The following is a 13,469-nucleotide window of genomic DNA, read 5'->3' on the forward strand; positions in this document are numbered from 1 at the left end:
GAAAGCAGCTAGCTCAGACTTCCTGGCCATGACTTCGGCAGGGTTAACCATCACAGAAGCAGGCCTCAACTCTCCAGCCACGACATTACTTCAGTATTCTTGAAGGGCTTGTATGAAAGTAGAAATTTGTGCAAGTTCTGTCAAGTTAGTGTTGCACACCACTCAGTGTTACTAGACATAATCAGTGGTTTCCTTGTGTACATGAAAGAACAAAATTTAGCTCTCGACTTCCACCCTGAACTGAAAATATTCTGTAAACTTAAAGGTTTCAGCACTTATATCAAAACCCATTTATTCAATGTCACATATGGTCTTCATCATTTCAAACTGAACTCAGTTGAAACCCATGTCATTAAATCACACAAAAACTGCTTTTACTGAGGATTACTGAGGTCAGCAGAATAATTCACAATATCTGTAAAAAAAAGTCAAAACTTATAATTCTCAGCAAGAATGAAAAAAATAACAACTCTTATAACTGAGTATGCATTCTTTGCCAGCTTTCTAACTGACTTATTGAGTTTAAGTGGGCCACAGAAGTTCCCTCTTTAACTGATGATTAATTTCAAAATACTAAAAATGCTCCTAGTTAGCAAACACTGAATACAGGACTTCACATCCAAACAGGCTTTGGAGTTAAGCCAGACACTGATCATTTTATAACTAGCCCAATCAGCTTACAAACCAAACGTAAACAGAGGGCTCTAAATAACTTCAAGATGGTACATAATGATTTTGAGTAAACACTCCTATCACAGATTATGTTCTTCAAAATCAAGAGGAAGCAGTTACTTGCTACTATGCAGAGAGCATAAATGGATTCTATTCACCAGGGCTTCAAACACCACTGCTGCTGCGGTTACACAAATCATTTTGACCATTTAAATCTTTGCCTTAATTCCCCCTTCCCCAGCTCAGGAAAGGATTATCATTAAATTTTAGCTGGTGACCTACCCAAAGCAGTGAAAGTTGCACAAGCACTAAGAAAGCATCCTGGTAGACAATTATTTCAACTGGAATTTTGGGAATGTTACCACAAAAAAAAATTACATTCTCAAATGACAATCTTTAACATAAAGTTAGAATACCTAAGTGAAATAAAATTAAAATATTAAAATATGGCAACTTACAGAAAACTCAAAACCAAACGAATCTCTTAATTAGCTATATCACCATTGTCTCTTAAAGTGTTGAGTTCTGTTCATTTTAGGCTTGCTATTATTGATTTTCCCCAAGTCTTAGCATTTATATAGAAAGCTTTGTGCCAGTTACTCTTTGCATTGCGTTGAAACATTTGAATGTAAACACTGGGGTTAAAAAGCCAATAACTGGAGCACGAGTGGATTAACAAATTAGTTGGCCATTGTGAATTACCTCTAGGGTAGGGGTTCCCAACCTGGGGGACACATCCCCCCCTCAGTTAATGGTAGGTGTGCACAGCACAAAAAAGGTTGAGAACCCCTGTTTTGAGACGAAGTCGAGTAGTAGATTGCGCAGGGAAATGGAGAAAAGAGGGATTAATGAAAGATTAGCGTCTGTGCATGGTTAAAGTACCCATTTCCATGCAATCTCTCTCTATTACTCAAACTCAGACCTGGGCACTGAAAGGCTCCAAAATTTTTCAGCAAACCCAAGGTCAAGCAGGATGTGAGCACAGGGGAAGTAGATATAATGTTTCTGGGACAAAACAAGACCAGATATTTGACAGAAACATGACTTCAGCTAAACAGTTTGAATTAAATCGGTTCCGGCAGAAAACTAATGAACACAGAACTCAATGTCTTCATTAACTGCTCCATTTATATGCGTTCTTTCTGCTCTGCCAATTAATCAGATTGGACAATGTGGCACACCTAACAGACAGCAGTCCTTCAGGATTACAGAAGTTTCTTGAACCTACAACCTGACAGGAGCAACTGGTATCAGTTCAACCAAATTTAGGAGTACAGGGCTGTGGTCTGAATGCAGGCAAATGGGATCATGGATTAATAATATGAAAATAATGGGCCAAAGAGTCTGTATATGTGGTAAACAAACTCCAATTAATTTTTTTTTTAAAAAAAGCACTGGAAATCTGAAACATTTGAGATTGATAGGCAATAGAGTGGCAATTGGAGGCAAGATATAAATGACAATATAATTGAGTTAGAAATCTTGTAATACAAATGACCCACTGTGCCTTGTCTCCAGCCTTATTCCACTTTCAAACACTTCAGCTGTAAACCTGCAGGTCACATCTCTGCTTCTGAAGTTTACACTGAGCAGAAAATCCGCAGGATGAGCCAAGCAAGTCAGAGGGCGAGTATCATGCAACCCACAACCTTTCCACTCCCCAAACAATTCCGTCACTCAATCACACATTAAAGTCAATTTATAGTAGCCATTTATCCCATCAACCACATCTCAGGAGCCTGATGGAATTCTCTTCGCTGCCTGAATTAATGCAGCTCCAAAAACTCGGCACTGTCCCAAACAAAGCAGCCCACTTGCTTGGCATGTGAAACATTCATTCCTTACATGGTCACAGCACAGTACTAGGAATGTCCACCATCTGTAAAATGCACTAGTTATCCATGCAGGCACCTCTAACGTAACCCAAACTCATATGCTTACCACCAAGGTCAAAGGCTGTAGGCATGAATGAAAACACTTGCAGGTTCCTTTACACCAAACTGCCTTGGAAATATCTTCATTTTTTGCTGAGACTAAATCTTAGAACCACCTCCCAGAGTATCATGGGAGTACCTTCACCAGATGTTCAAGTGCAAGTCACCAAATTACAAAGGCAGTTAGGGATGGACAATCAGGACTAGTCTCGCCAGTGTTACCCAATTAAAACGTAAGCATACAAACAATTCAAATTCTTTCAAGAGCTGTCTTTACCAGCAAATTCCAGAACCCCTCCAGATGAATTTGTTTCCAGAACATCTCTAATCTTTGGACCATTACTTTATATCTACGTGACTGGGCTCTGACTTCTCCACCAAGGTGAATAGATCTACCCAACAACTCAGTTAGGCCTCCCCTTAGCATCTGCTGTTACGATGGATAGTGCCAGAAGTGGATGTGGATGAATAATCCTGCTCTCGGCACAACGTAGCCTGTACAATTTTACAAACACTTACAGTATTGCATCTTATTGGGTGGCTCTTCATGCTTATCAAACACCTTCATTCCAAGAAATAAGAATAAAAGGATCCCCATTTTCCCCCATCCATACTTTGAAGCACTGAAGCTAAATCTGGGGCCTGAATAAACCCATAAAAGTAATCCATTTAATTACTTTGCGAATTTGTTTAAAATAGCTGAAACAAAATTAATCTCATCAGCTCATAGAGAACGGGACCTCTATATCAAAGCAAAGGATTTTTGGAGATACAAGAGAACATCACTTACTCCAAAAAAAAAAACAAAAAAAAACTGCATTTTGCTTCAAATTCTCGTGCCTCAAGGCTGTGGGCTCAGCCCTCTTCTGTACTCCCTTTTCATCTATGACTGCGTTCCTGTACATGGTTCTAACTCCATAATCAAGTTCGCAGATGGCATCACGGTGGTTGGCCTGATCAGAGGGGATGACGAGACGGCCTACAGGGACGAGGTCCAGCACCTGGCTGCATAGTGTGCCGACAATAATCTGGCCCTTAACACCCAGAAGACCAAGGAGATCATTGTGGACTTCAGGCATGCTAGGAGCCACACTCACTTCCCCATCTACATCAACGGAGCTGTAGTGGAGTGTGTATCAAGCTTCAAATTCCTTGGTGTCCACATTTCCAAGGATCTCACCTGGCCCCTGAACTCCTCCATCCTGATCAAAGTGGTGCAACAGCACCTTTATTTCCTGCAGAGCATGCAGAAAGTTCACCTCTGTCCCAGGATACTGACAGACTTTTACCGCTGTACCATTTAGAGCATACTCACCAACTACATCTCAGTGTGGTATGGCAATTGTCCTGTATCAGACCGCAGAGCACTCCTGCGGGTGGTGAAAACTGCCCAGCAAATTATCGGCACCCAATTGCCCACCATTGAGAACACCTACTATAAATGCTGCCTGGGCAGGGCGAAAAGCATTATCAAGGATGCATCTCACCTTAACCATGGACTTTTTACTCTCCTCCCATCCAGTAGGCACTACAGGAGCCTCTGCTCCCACACCAGCAGGCACAGGAAGAGCTTCTTCCCTGAGGCTGTGACCCTGCTGAACCTCACATCACAGCGCTAAGCAGTATTGCACCCATATTGTACTGTCTCAGTACTTTTATATTGGTGCTGTAGCAATTTTTATTCATAGTTATTTGTAAATAACACTATTCTTTGCATTTCTGGTTAGATGCTAACTGCATTTCATTGGCTTTGTATCCGTACTCAGCATAATGACAATAAAGTTGAATCTAATCTAATCTAAATAGTTGCTGTTAGATTCCACTTCTCCACACAACAGCATGAAAATGCCAAACTCCAAACAAAATCAGATAGTCAGAACCACATACAAGCCAAAGCTAAATTTTAGCTAAGCATCATTTAAACCCACACAGAAAAATTGCCTAACCATCCCTGATACATGGACCAGGATGGATTCAGGAATTTGAAAATTTAAAAAAAATAAATAAATAAAATAATCACACATACAAATTGAGCCTCATAAATTCAAGAAATGCTGTAAAAACATAACAGAACAGAGCTATCTAGTAAACTAGCTAACAATTAGAGTACAGGCTTTTTTGTAAAAGCATCTTTTGGATTCCAAAATTCCATTAGGTTGCCATGCACAATGATTTTTTTCTTGTTCCATTTAAGAGTCATTTTAAAATATTAGAAAACTCACTGCTAAGATGCACATCAGGAAATTTCAGGCAGGCACAATCATCCACTCAATTAAAATCTATTCATAAACATGCTCCAAAAAAGTCAACACTTTTATTTTTCCCCTGAATGAAAGCATTCCCTCCAGGCAGAATGGCACATTTAGTGGGTTCTATTATAGCTTGTTTCCTCCCTCCCTTGCGGTGGCCTCTGTCAAATTGCTTCCATATCAACTGCTGTACAAGCCATCTGGTTACTGGTCGAGGAAACCCTCCAGTAATGAAACAAGCATGCAAACAGAATTTTCAGAAGTGAAACAGCCAACAAACACTTCAGAAGATAATATAAAGTTCAAGGAGGCAGATCACCAAAGAAAAATAATTATGTTATAAACATGTTACGATACACATCCCTAATATACATCCCAGAAGAAAACATTGAAAAACCCCTGTAATACGACTGGGTTGCATCTGCCTGTTATACGACATTAATGTTGTTTGCATGGTGTTTGGACAAACTCCCTAGGACCATGTAGGTTGCCCCGATCCTTTCTTTCCCCACCCCCCAAACCTAAAGACATAGTAGGTACGAGGATAATCGGTTGATGTAAATTACTCCAGTACAGTTGAGTGATAGGAGAACCAGGGTGGAACCGATGGCAAAGCAAGAGAACAGATTACATGGGAATAGGATTGCTGGCATAAAACTCATAGCACAAAGACGAACTCGTCAATCTATTTCGTTAGGAACCTTGCACTTCATTCATCTACCTGCCATTTCTCTGTAACTCTACACCCTGCATTCCGCTGGTCCACCCTCCTTTCTTTACTACCTCTAGATACGGAATGATCCGTCTGCATAGTATGCAAACACGTGTTTTTTTCCCCCGCAATCTGCGTACATGTGAAAATAACAGAGCAATTAGTAATTGTTATGAGAGCTACCATGGACCAGGTGAGCCAATGGATCGCCGCCAACCCCGAGCGCCGAGAAAACCAGTGACAAATGATGAATACAACACCCCGGAGAGATGAGCAGCCCACACAATGAGCAGCCGTGCTCACCTCCGACATCAGATTTATGAGTGGTCCTCCTCACTCGCCTTTTGCACTACTTGTTTATGCTGTAACTAAAGTAATTTCATGTTTTGTATTATACTGCTGGCCGCATAACAACAAACTTGACGATACACGCCTGTGATAATAAACCTGATTCTTGAAAGGAGATTGTTAGTGCAAACTGCACAGCCTTCTGAGCAATGACTCCTTGCGTCTTTACCGATAGGAGTGATGATCGGACAATCACCCCCACACACACTGAACCCTGGTACCGATAGGCATTCGCTTCATTGCCGGGGCCCCACCCATCCCACTCGGATAACATACCCCGCGCACTCAGGGAAGGCAGCGGAGGACGGAGGATGCAATCCGACCAGTTAAACCGTCCAAACCACCTCAGGACCCGAGCCGAGCCTCACCTGAAGCCGCAGTCTCTCCGGATCACAAGGCCTCACTCGTCCAGCCCGCAAGACCCGACCCGAGCTACTCTCTAACGACTCTCCTTTTTCAAACACCGCGCCGCTCCTGAAACCGTCCAATCGCGATCACTTCCGGTGACCTCACTCTAAGGCATGCGCACTGTCGCGATGTGCCTTTTCGAAAGTGAGTGGCACTGCTTTTCATGACGGCGACCGGAAGTCGCTCCTCTCATTTAAAAGCTTGCCAGCACGTGGATTCAGCAACAATTTGCATTTATCTGCCGCAATTTAAATATCCTAAATGCTTCGTAGAAGTGGATCATTCAGGCAGTTAAATATTACAGTCAAACCGACTCAGAGTGTTATGGAGCCGGAACAGACCATTGGGTTTACTATGTCCGTGACGGATCTATAATAATGTAATTTTCCTGCAATGGGCCCGTAGCCTTCTGTGCCCTAGTGTTTCAAATGCACAATTAAATATTTTTAATGCTTTGAGTATGGTTGCCTTCACTCCCCTCAGACAGTATGTTCTAAATTTCAAACACTCTGACTCTGAATCTCCTCCTACTTCTTACCTCAAATCAATGTTTTCTGATCATAATTAGAAACTTTTCCCTGTAGCAAAGGTACTTACCCTATCTATGTTCCTCTTAGTTTTTGTTTCCAGTCTCTCTTCATATCTGAAAAGCTGCAATCCAGGCAACACCCGGGGAATCTCCTTAACTTCTCCCCTGTAATCACAGTTTTCCTATAGTCTGACAACCAGAATTGAGCTCTCTGCCTTTTCCTCTTATCTCCAAATATAAAACGTCTATCATTTCTAACTTATTAAGATCATCTGCCTGGTATGTTAACTGTTTCTATCCTCGCTGTATTTCTCTGAAAGATAGTGAAAGACTTTGCCTGGCATGCCATCCATATAGATGCTACCTGTCCTCCATTGTTTTTCTAGCATTTTCTATCTTGATGACAGTATAAAGAATTAAAAGAGTGTTAGAATTCTAAACTGATTTGAATTAGGTTTTTATCAATCCTGCCTGGAAATAGAGAAATTGTGTTTGTTTTTCCATCATTTAGTAATAAAATCTATTGACTCAGAATTTTAAAACAGTTTAGAATGAACAAAAAAATATATACTTTTGAAACAAAGACAAAAAGATTCCTCAGAGATTTGTGCTCATGACAGACTCTATTCCAAAAATAAATATTTGTGCCTTAAATTTTTGGACCCTTTGATTTTCTGAGCAGTAACAACACCTCTTCACTGACATTCAACTCAGGCACACCTAAAGGATGCATGCTTAACCCATTGCTCTTCAAACTCTACACTCATATCTGTGGCTAGGCACAGCTTAAATGCTCTCCTATAAATTTCTCTGTTATGTCACCATTGTTGGCAGAATTGCAAATGATGACAAGAGTGAGTTAGATCAGCTAGTGAGTGGTGTCACAACCACAAATTGCACTCATTGTCAGCAAGACCAAAGAATTGATTGTGAACTTCAGGAAGGGGAAGTCTGTAGGACACACCCCAGTCCTCTGTGAGGGTCAGCAGTGCAAAGGGTGAGCAGCTTCAGGTTGCTGGGCATCAATGTCTCAGAGGATTTATCCCGAGCCCAACAAACCGATGCAATCACTAAGGTGCCACACCAGAGGTTCTACTTCAATAGGTCTTTCAGAAGATTTGGTACGTCACTGAATACTCTAGCAAATTTCTGCAGAGGTACAGTGGAGAGCATACTGACTGATTGCATCACCACCTAGCGTGGAGATGCCAATGCACTGGATCAAGAGAGGCTGCGAACTCGGCCAGTTCCATCACAGTTACAACCACCATCAGAACGCCTTCAAAAGGCAGTGCCTCGAGGTGTCAGCATCCATCATTAAGAACCACTACCATCTGGGACACGACCTTCTTCTCATTACAGTACTACTGTTGGGGAAGATATACAAAAGCCTTAAAATCCACACTCAATGTTTTAGGAACAGCTTCGTTCCTTCAGCCATTAATTATCTGAATGATCCATGGAAACTACTTCATTATTCCACTTTTGCACTGTTTTATTGTAACTTATAGTAATTTTTTTACATCTTGCCCCGTACTGCTGCCACAAAACAATGACATGTCAATGATAATAAGCTGGATTCTGATTCTTGAATGTTTAACTCTTTGGGCTTTTCTGTAGTTGAGAATAACTCATTCCTCAGAAACAGATTGGAATGCTGAGCCTACTGGGCCTGAACACCTCCCTCTGCAAATGGATCCTAGACTTCCTGACTGGGAGACCTCAGTCAGTCCGGGTCGGAAGCAGCATCTCCAACACCATCATACTGAGCACAGGGGCCCGCCAGGGCTGTGTGCTCAGTTCACTCTGCTGACCCACGACTGTGCTGCAACACACAGCTCGAACCACATCGTCAAGTTCGCCAATGACACGACCGTAGTGGGTCTCATCAGCAAGAATGATGAGTCAGCATACAGAGAGGAGGTGCAGCAGCTAACGGACTGGTGCAGAGTCAACAACCTGTCTCTGAATGTGAACAAAACAAAAGAGATGGTTGTTGACTTCAGGAGGACACGGAGCAACCACTCTCCGCTGAACATCGACTCCTCCGTAGAGATTGTTAAGAGCACCAAATTTCTTGGTGTTCACCTGGCAGAGAATCTCACCTGGTCCCTCAACACCAGCTCCATAGCAAAGAAAGCCCAGCAGCGTCTCTACTTTCTGCGAAGGCTGAGAAAAGTCCATCTCCCTCCCCTCATTCTCACCACATTCTACAGAGGTTGTATTGAGAGCATCCTGAGCAGTTGCATCACTGCCTGGTTTGGAAATTGCACCATCTTGGATCATAAGACCCTGCAGCGGATAGTGAGGTCAGCTGAGAAGATCACTGGGGTCTCTCTTCCCGCCATTACAAACATTTACACCACACGCTGCATCCGTAAAGCAAACAGCATTATGAAGGACCCCACACACCCCTCATACAAACTCTTCTCCCTCCTGCCATCTGGCAAAAGGCACCGAAGTATTCGGGCTCTCACAACCAGACTATGTAACAGTTTCTTCCCCCAAGCCATCAGACTCCTCAATACCCAGAGCCTGGACTGACACCAACCTACTGCCCTCTGCTGTGCCTATTGTCTTGTTTATTATTTATTGTAATGCCTGCACTGTTTTGTGCACTTTATGCAGTCCTGGGTAGGTCTGTAGTCTAGTGTAGTTTTGTGTTGTTTTACGTAGTTCAGTGTAGTTTTTGTATTGTTCATGTAGCACCATGGTCCTGAAAAATGTGGTCTCATTTTTACTGTGTACTGTACCAGCAGTTATGGTCGAAATGACAATAAGAAGTGACTTGACTTGACTTGACTAATGGATGGTCACTTAAAATTGAAACAGAAAATTCTAGAGATATTCAGTTGGGCAGGTAGCCCTGAGAAGACAGGAAGGGTTAATGACTCTTCGCATTCTTACATTGCTTTGAGACACAGATAAAAAACTCTAGGATCTCAGTGGGTCAGGCAGCATCTGTGGCGGAAACGAACATTTCAGACTGTTCCTCCAGCTTTCTGTGTATTGTTTCAGATCCCAACACCTGCAGCGTCTTGTGTTTCCATTGTTTCAAGTCAGTACAATTAGAACAGCACAAAACCATTTGTTTTCACAAATCACATCGTTTCAGTATGTTTATGAGGTGTCAAGTATTTGAAGACCACATCTGCTCAAACGTTTTGATCAGTTTTTTTTTGTTTTCTGGTTTCTCATCTGCCAACACTTGACTTAAATAGATCAATCATAAATATGCACTGTCTGTATCACTGAAAGGCCACAAAGTAACTATAGATGGTAAAATATATACGTTCATCAAACCTTACCCCAACAAACTCTATACATTTCTGAAGAAAAGTACTCAATAAATAAAATCCTGCCAAAAGGTCTCAGCCCAAAACGCTGAGGGTACTCTTTTCCATAGATGCTGCCTGACCCGCTGAGTTCCTCCAGCATTTTTTGTGTTGCTCAGATTTCAGAATCAGATTTATTATCTCCAGCATTTGTCGTGAAATTTGTTAACTTAGCAGCAGCAGTTCAATGCAATACATAATATAGAAGATAAATAAATAAATTGTAGTAGACGTATATTGAATTGATTGAAAATCGTGCAAAAACAGAAATAGTATATATTTAAAAAGTGAGGTGGTGTTCACAGGTTCAATGTCCATTTAGGAATCAGATGGCAGAAGCAAAGAAGTTGTTCCTGAATCAATGAGTGTGTGCCTTCAGGCTTCTGTATCTCCTACCTGATGGTAACAGTGAGCAAAGGGCATTCCCTGGGTGCTGGAGGTCCTTAATCATGGATGCTGCCTTTCTGAGACACCGCTCCGTGAAGATGTCCTGGGTACTTAGTACCCAAGATGGAGCCGATTAAATTTTTTGACCCTCTGCAGCTTCTTTCGGTCTTGTGCCGTAGCACCCCCCCACCCACCCCACATACCAGACAGTGATGCAGCCTGTCAGAATGCTCTCCACGGGTCATCTATAGAAGTTTTTTGAGTGTATTTGTTGACATAGCAAATCTCCTCAAACTCCTAATGAAATATAGTCACTGACTTGCCTTCTTTATAGCTGGTTAGGTCCTCAGATCTTGACACCCAAGAACTTGAAACTGGTCATTCTCTCCACTTCTGAACCCTCTATGAGGATTGGTATGTGTTCCTTCGTCTTACCCTTCCTGAAGTCCACAATCAGCTCTTCCAGCACCTACAGATTTTCTCTTGTTTGCAATAAATATTATCACGACTTCAAAATTAGAAACAGTAGGCCATTCAGCTTCTCATGTCTGCACTGATGCAATACCTTCTATACCTGCACTTATCCCAAATTATTTGATTCCTTTAATATCTAAAAAGCTGTACATCTTCGTCTTACATAAACTAAGCAACAGGTCTCCGATAAACCTTTACAGTTTCCTTTCCCATTATTTAAAAAGTGGGGTGTATGGGGTGACTGGGTCATGACTAAATATCAGGAAATGCAAATAGCGATTATATAGCTTTTCCCACCCAGGACAATTGCCCAAGGGCAATTGAATATCAAAATGATGTCTTTTTATGTTTTACTGATTTCACTAAAGCATTCGACAAAGTGCAACATGAAACATTATTTCAAATTCTCACTAAACTAAACATTGACGGAAAGGACCAACAACTGCTTCAAAATTTATATTGGAATCAAATGGCAGCGGTAAAAATTGATGATAATATAAGCAGTTGGACTAAAATTCAAAGAGGAGTTAGACAGGGATGCGTTGCCTCACCGGAATTATTTAGTATCTTTAGTGAGCTGATTCTCAGAGAAATAGAAGACCTAGATGGGATAAAAATTTGAGGTGTTAACATCAACAATATAAGATATGCAGACGATACCACCCTAACAGCAAGTGCTGCAGAAGACCTACAAATCCTCCTAGACAAAGTAGTACAAACAAGTGCAGATTGTGGTCTAACCATCAACTGTAAAAAAACCAAGTGTATGGTAATATCAAAACAGCAGGATACTCCCAACTGCCAATTGTACATCGGTAACCAAGAGATTGAACAAAAGCAACACACATCAAAGTTGCTGGTGAACGCAGCAGGCCAGGCAGCATCTCTAGGAAGAGGTGCAGTCGACGTTTCAGGCCGAGACCCTTGGTCTCGGCCTGAAACGTCGACTGCACCTCTTCCTAGAGATGCTGCCTGGCCTGCTGCGTTCACCAGCAACTTTGATGTGTGTTGCTTGGATTTCCAGCATCTACAGAATTCCTGTTGTTTGAGATTGAACAAAAGACCAGCTTTAATTACCTTGGAAGTTTTATATCACAAGATGCTAATAATAAAAATAAAAAGAAGAATTGCCATTGCCAAAACCAATTTCCAAAATATGAAACTCATTTTTACCAACAGACACATTTCTATGACAAGGCTTAGGCTACTAAAATGTTACATCTGGTCAATCTTGCCATATGCTTCTGAAACATGTACTATGACACCAGAACTCCAAAGAAACTTAGAAGCCACAAAAATGTGGTTTCTTAGAAGAATGCTGGAAATATCATATAGAGCTAGGGTAACTAATGAGACAGTACTCCAACGTGCCCATACAAAAAGATCTTTAATGAGAACATTAAATGAGAGGAAACTTAAATTCCTGGGCCATGTCATCGGAAAGGGAGAAATAGAATGCTTTACATTACAAGGCCGTATGCCTGGGAAACGCGGAAGAGGAAGGCAAAGAAGAAAATATATGGACACTGTGAAAGAACTAACAGATCTAAGTGTGCGAGATATCATTGACGCTGCGAAGGATCGTTCGATGTGGAGAGTAACGCGCAAGGCACATGAAGATTTTAAAAGCACACTGCTTATGTATTTTCCCACCAACCAAAATACTGTTGGTGCTGCAAAATGATCTGAAACGTCAGGTGAATCCTTAAACTGCACATAGATGCTAGTGCCTACAATAAAACTGCAATCTATTTAATATACAGAAAAAAAAAATCATGTATAAATATGTTTCAGTTAAAAAACGCACTTTTATGTTATTTCGATAGTATAAGAACACTTGGAAAAAAGTTGACTGCAGCACTTTCTATGATATTTCGATAACAAAAGAAAAGCGCTGTAAAAGAAAACATTGGAGAATGCGGGCATCGATCCCGCTACCTCTCGCATGCTAAGCGAGCGCTCTACCATTTGAGCTAATTCCCCGCACGGAATAGTTATCTCCGTCACGTCCTTTGGAAGAGCGTCATCCAATTTCAATTCAAATGAGAACGGTGTGTCCTGAAGGTCATTTTGATGGGTTTATCTTATCGTCATTCAGTCGTCGGGCAGCGGTACATTAGGATGCAGAAGGTGGAGGCACTTACACTAGGAACGGAGACTGTATCTCCCATAATAAAATTCTGTATCGTACTCCCGGCGCACGGTGTGTGTGCACGCCCACTTCCTTTCTGGTGTATGTATAAATAAATATTATTCCTAACCCTTGCTCAAGTCACCAACGTTCACTCAAAATACAACCATATTTACGTAGGACAGGATGTACATTTCTCTCTGCCCCAGAAGAATGGCACTCAATAAATCTGCAATGAGAAAAATAGAGGGCTATGGGTGAACCTAGGTAACTTCTAATGTAAGTACATG

The 13,469-nt window shown here is 41.5% G+C and overlaps 1 protein-coding gene and 1 non-coding gene across 4 annotated transcripts in view; both read right to left on the reverse strand.

Annotated features, from left to right (window-relative positions):
- kif20a (kinesin family member 20A) overlaps nt 1-13,213 on the reverse strand; it is a 50,480-nt gene extending 37,267 nt beyond the window's left edge. The window contains exon 1 of one of the 3 annotated variants that reach the window (XM_072263606.1): nt 13,193-13,213. The gene's annotated coding sequence lies outside the window, so the exon portion shown is untranslated. Of the gene's footprint in view, nt 1-5,870; nt 5,892-6,283; nt 6,379-13,192 lie in introns of those variants that run through there. The other 2 variants (XM_072263604.1, XM_072263605.1) reach the window with 2 other exon arrangements.
- Nucleotides 12,959-13,031, reverse strand: trnaa-agc (transfer RNA alanine (anticodon AGC)). Its single transcript has one exon. It is a non-coding gene; the product is annotated as a tRNA-Ala (tRNA).
- Nucleotides 13,214-13,469: the final 256 nt, after the last annotated feature.

The sequence above is a fragment of the Mobula birostris genome, chromosome 7, assembly GCF_030028105.1.
Source record: "Mobula birostris isolate sMobBir1 chromosome 7, sMobBir1.hap1, whole genome shotgun sequence".
Taxonomy (NCBI): Eukaryota; Metazoa; Chordata; class Chondrichthyes; order Myliobatiformes; family Myliobatidae; genus Mobula; species Mobula birostris.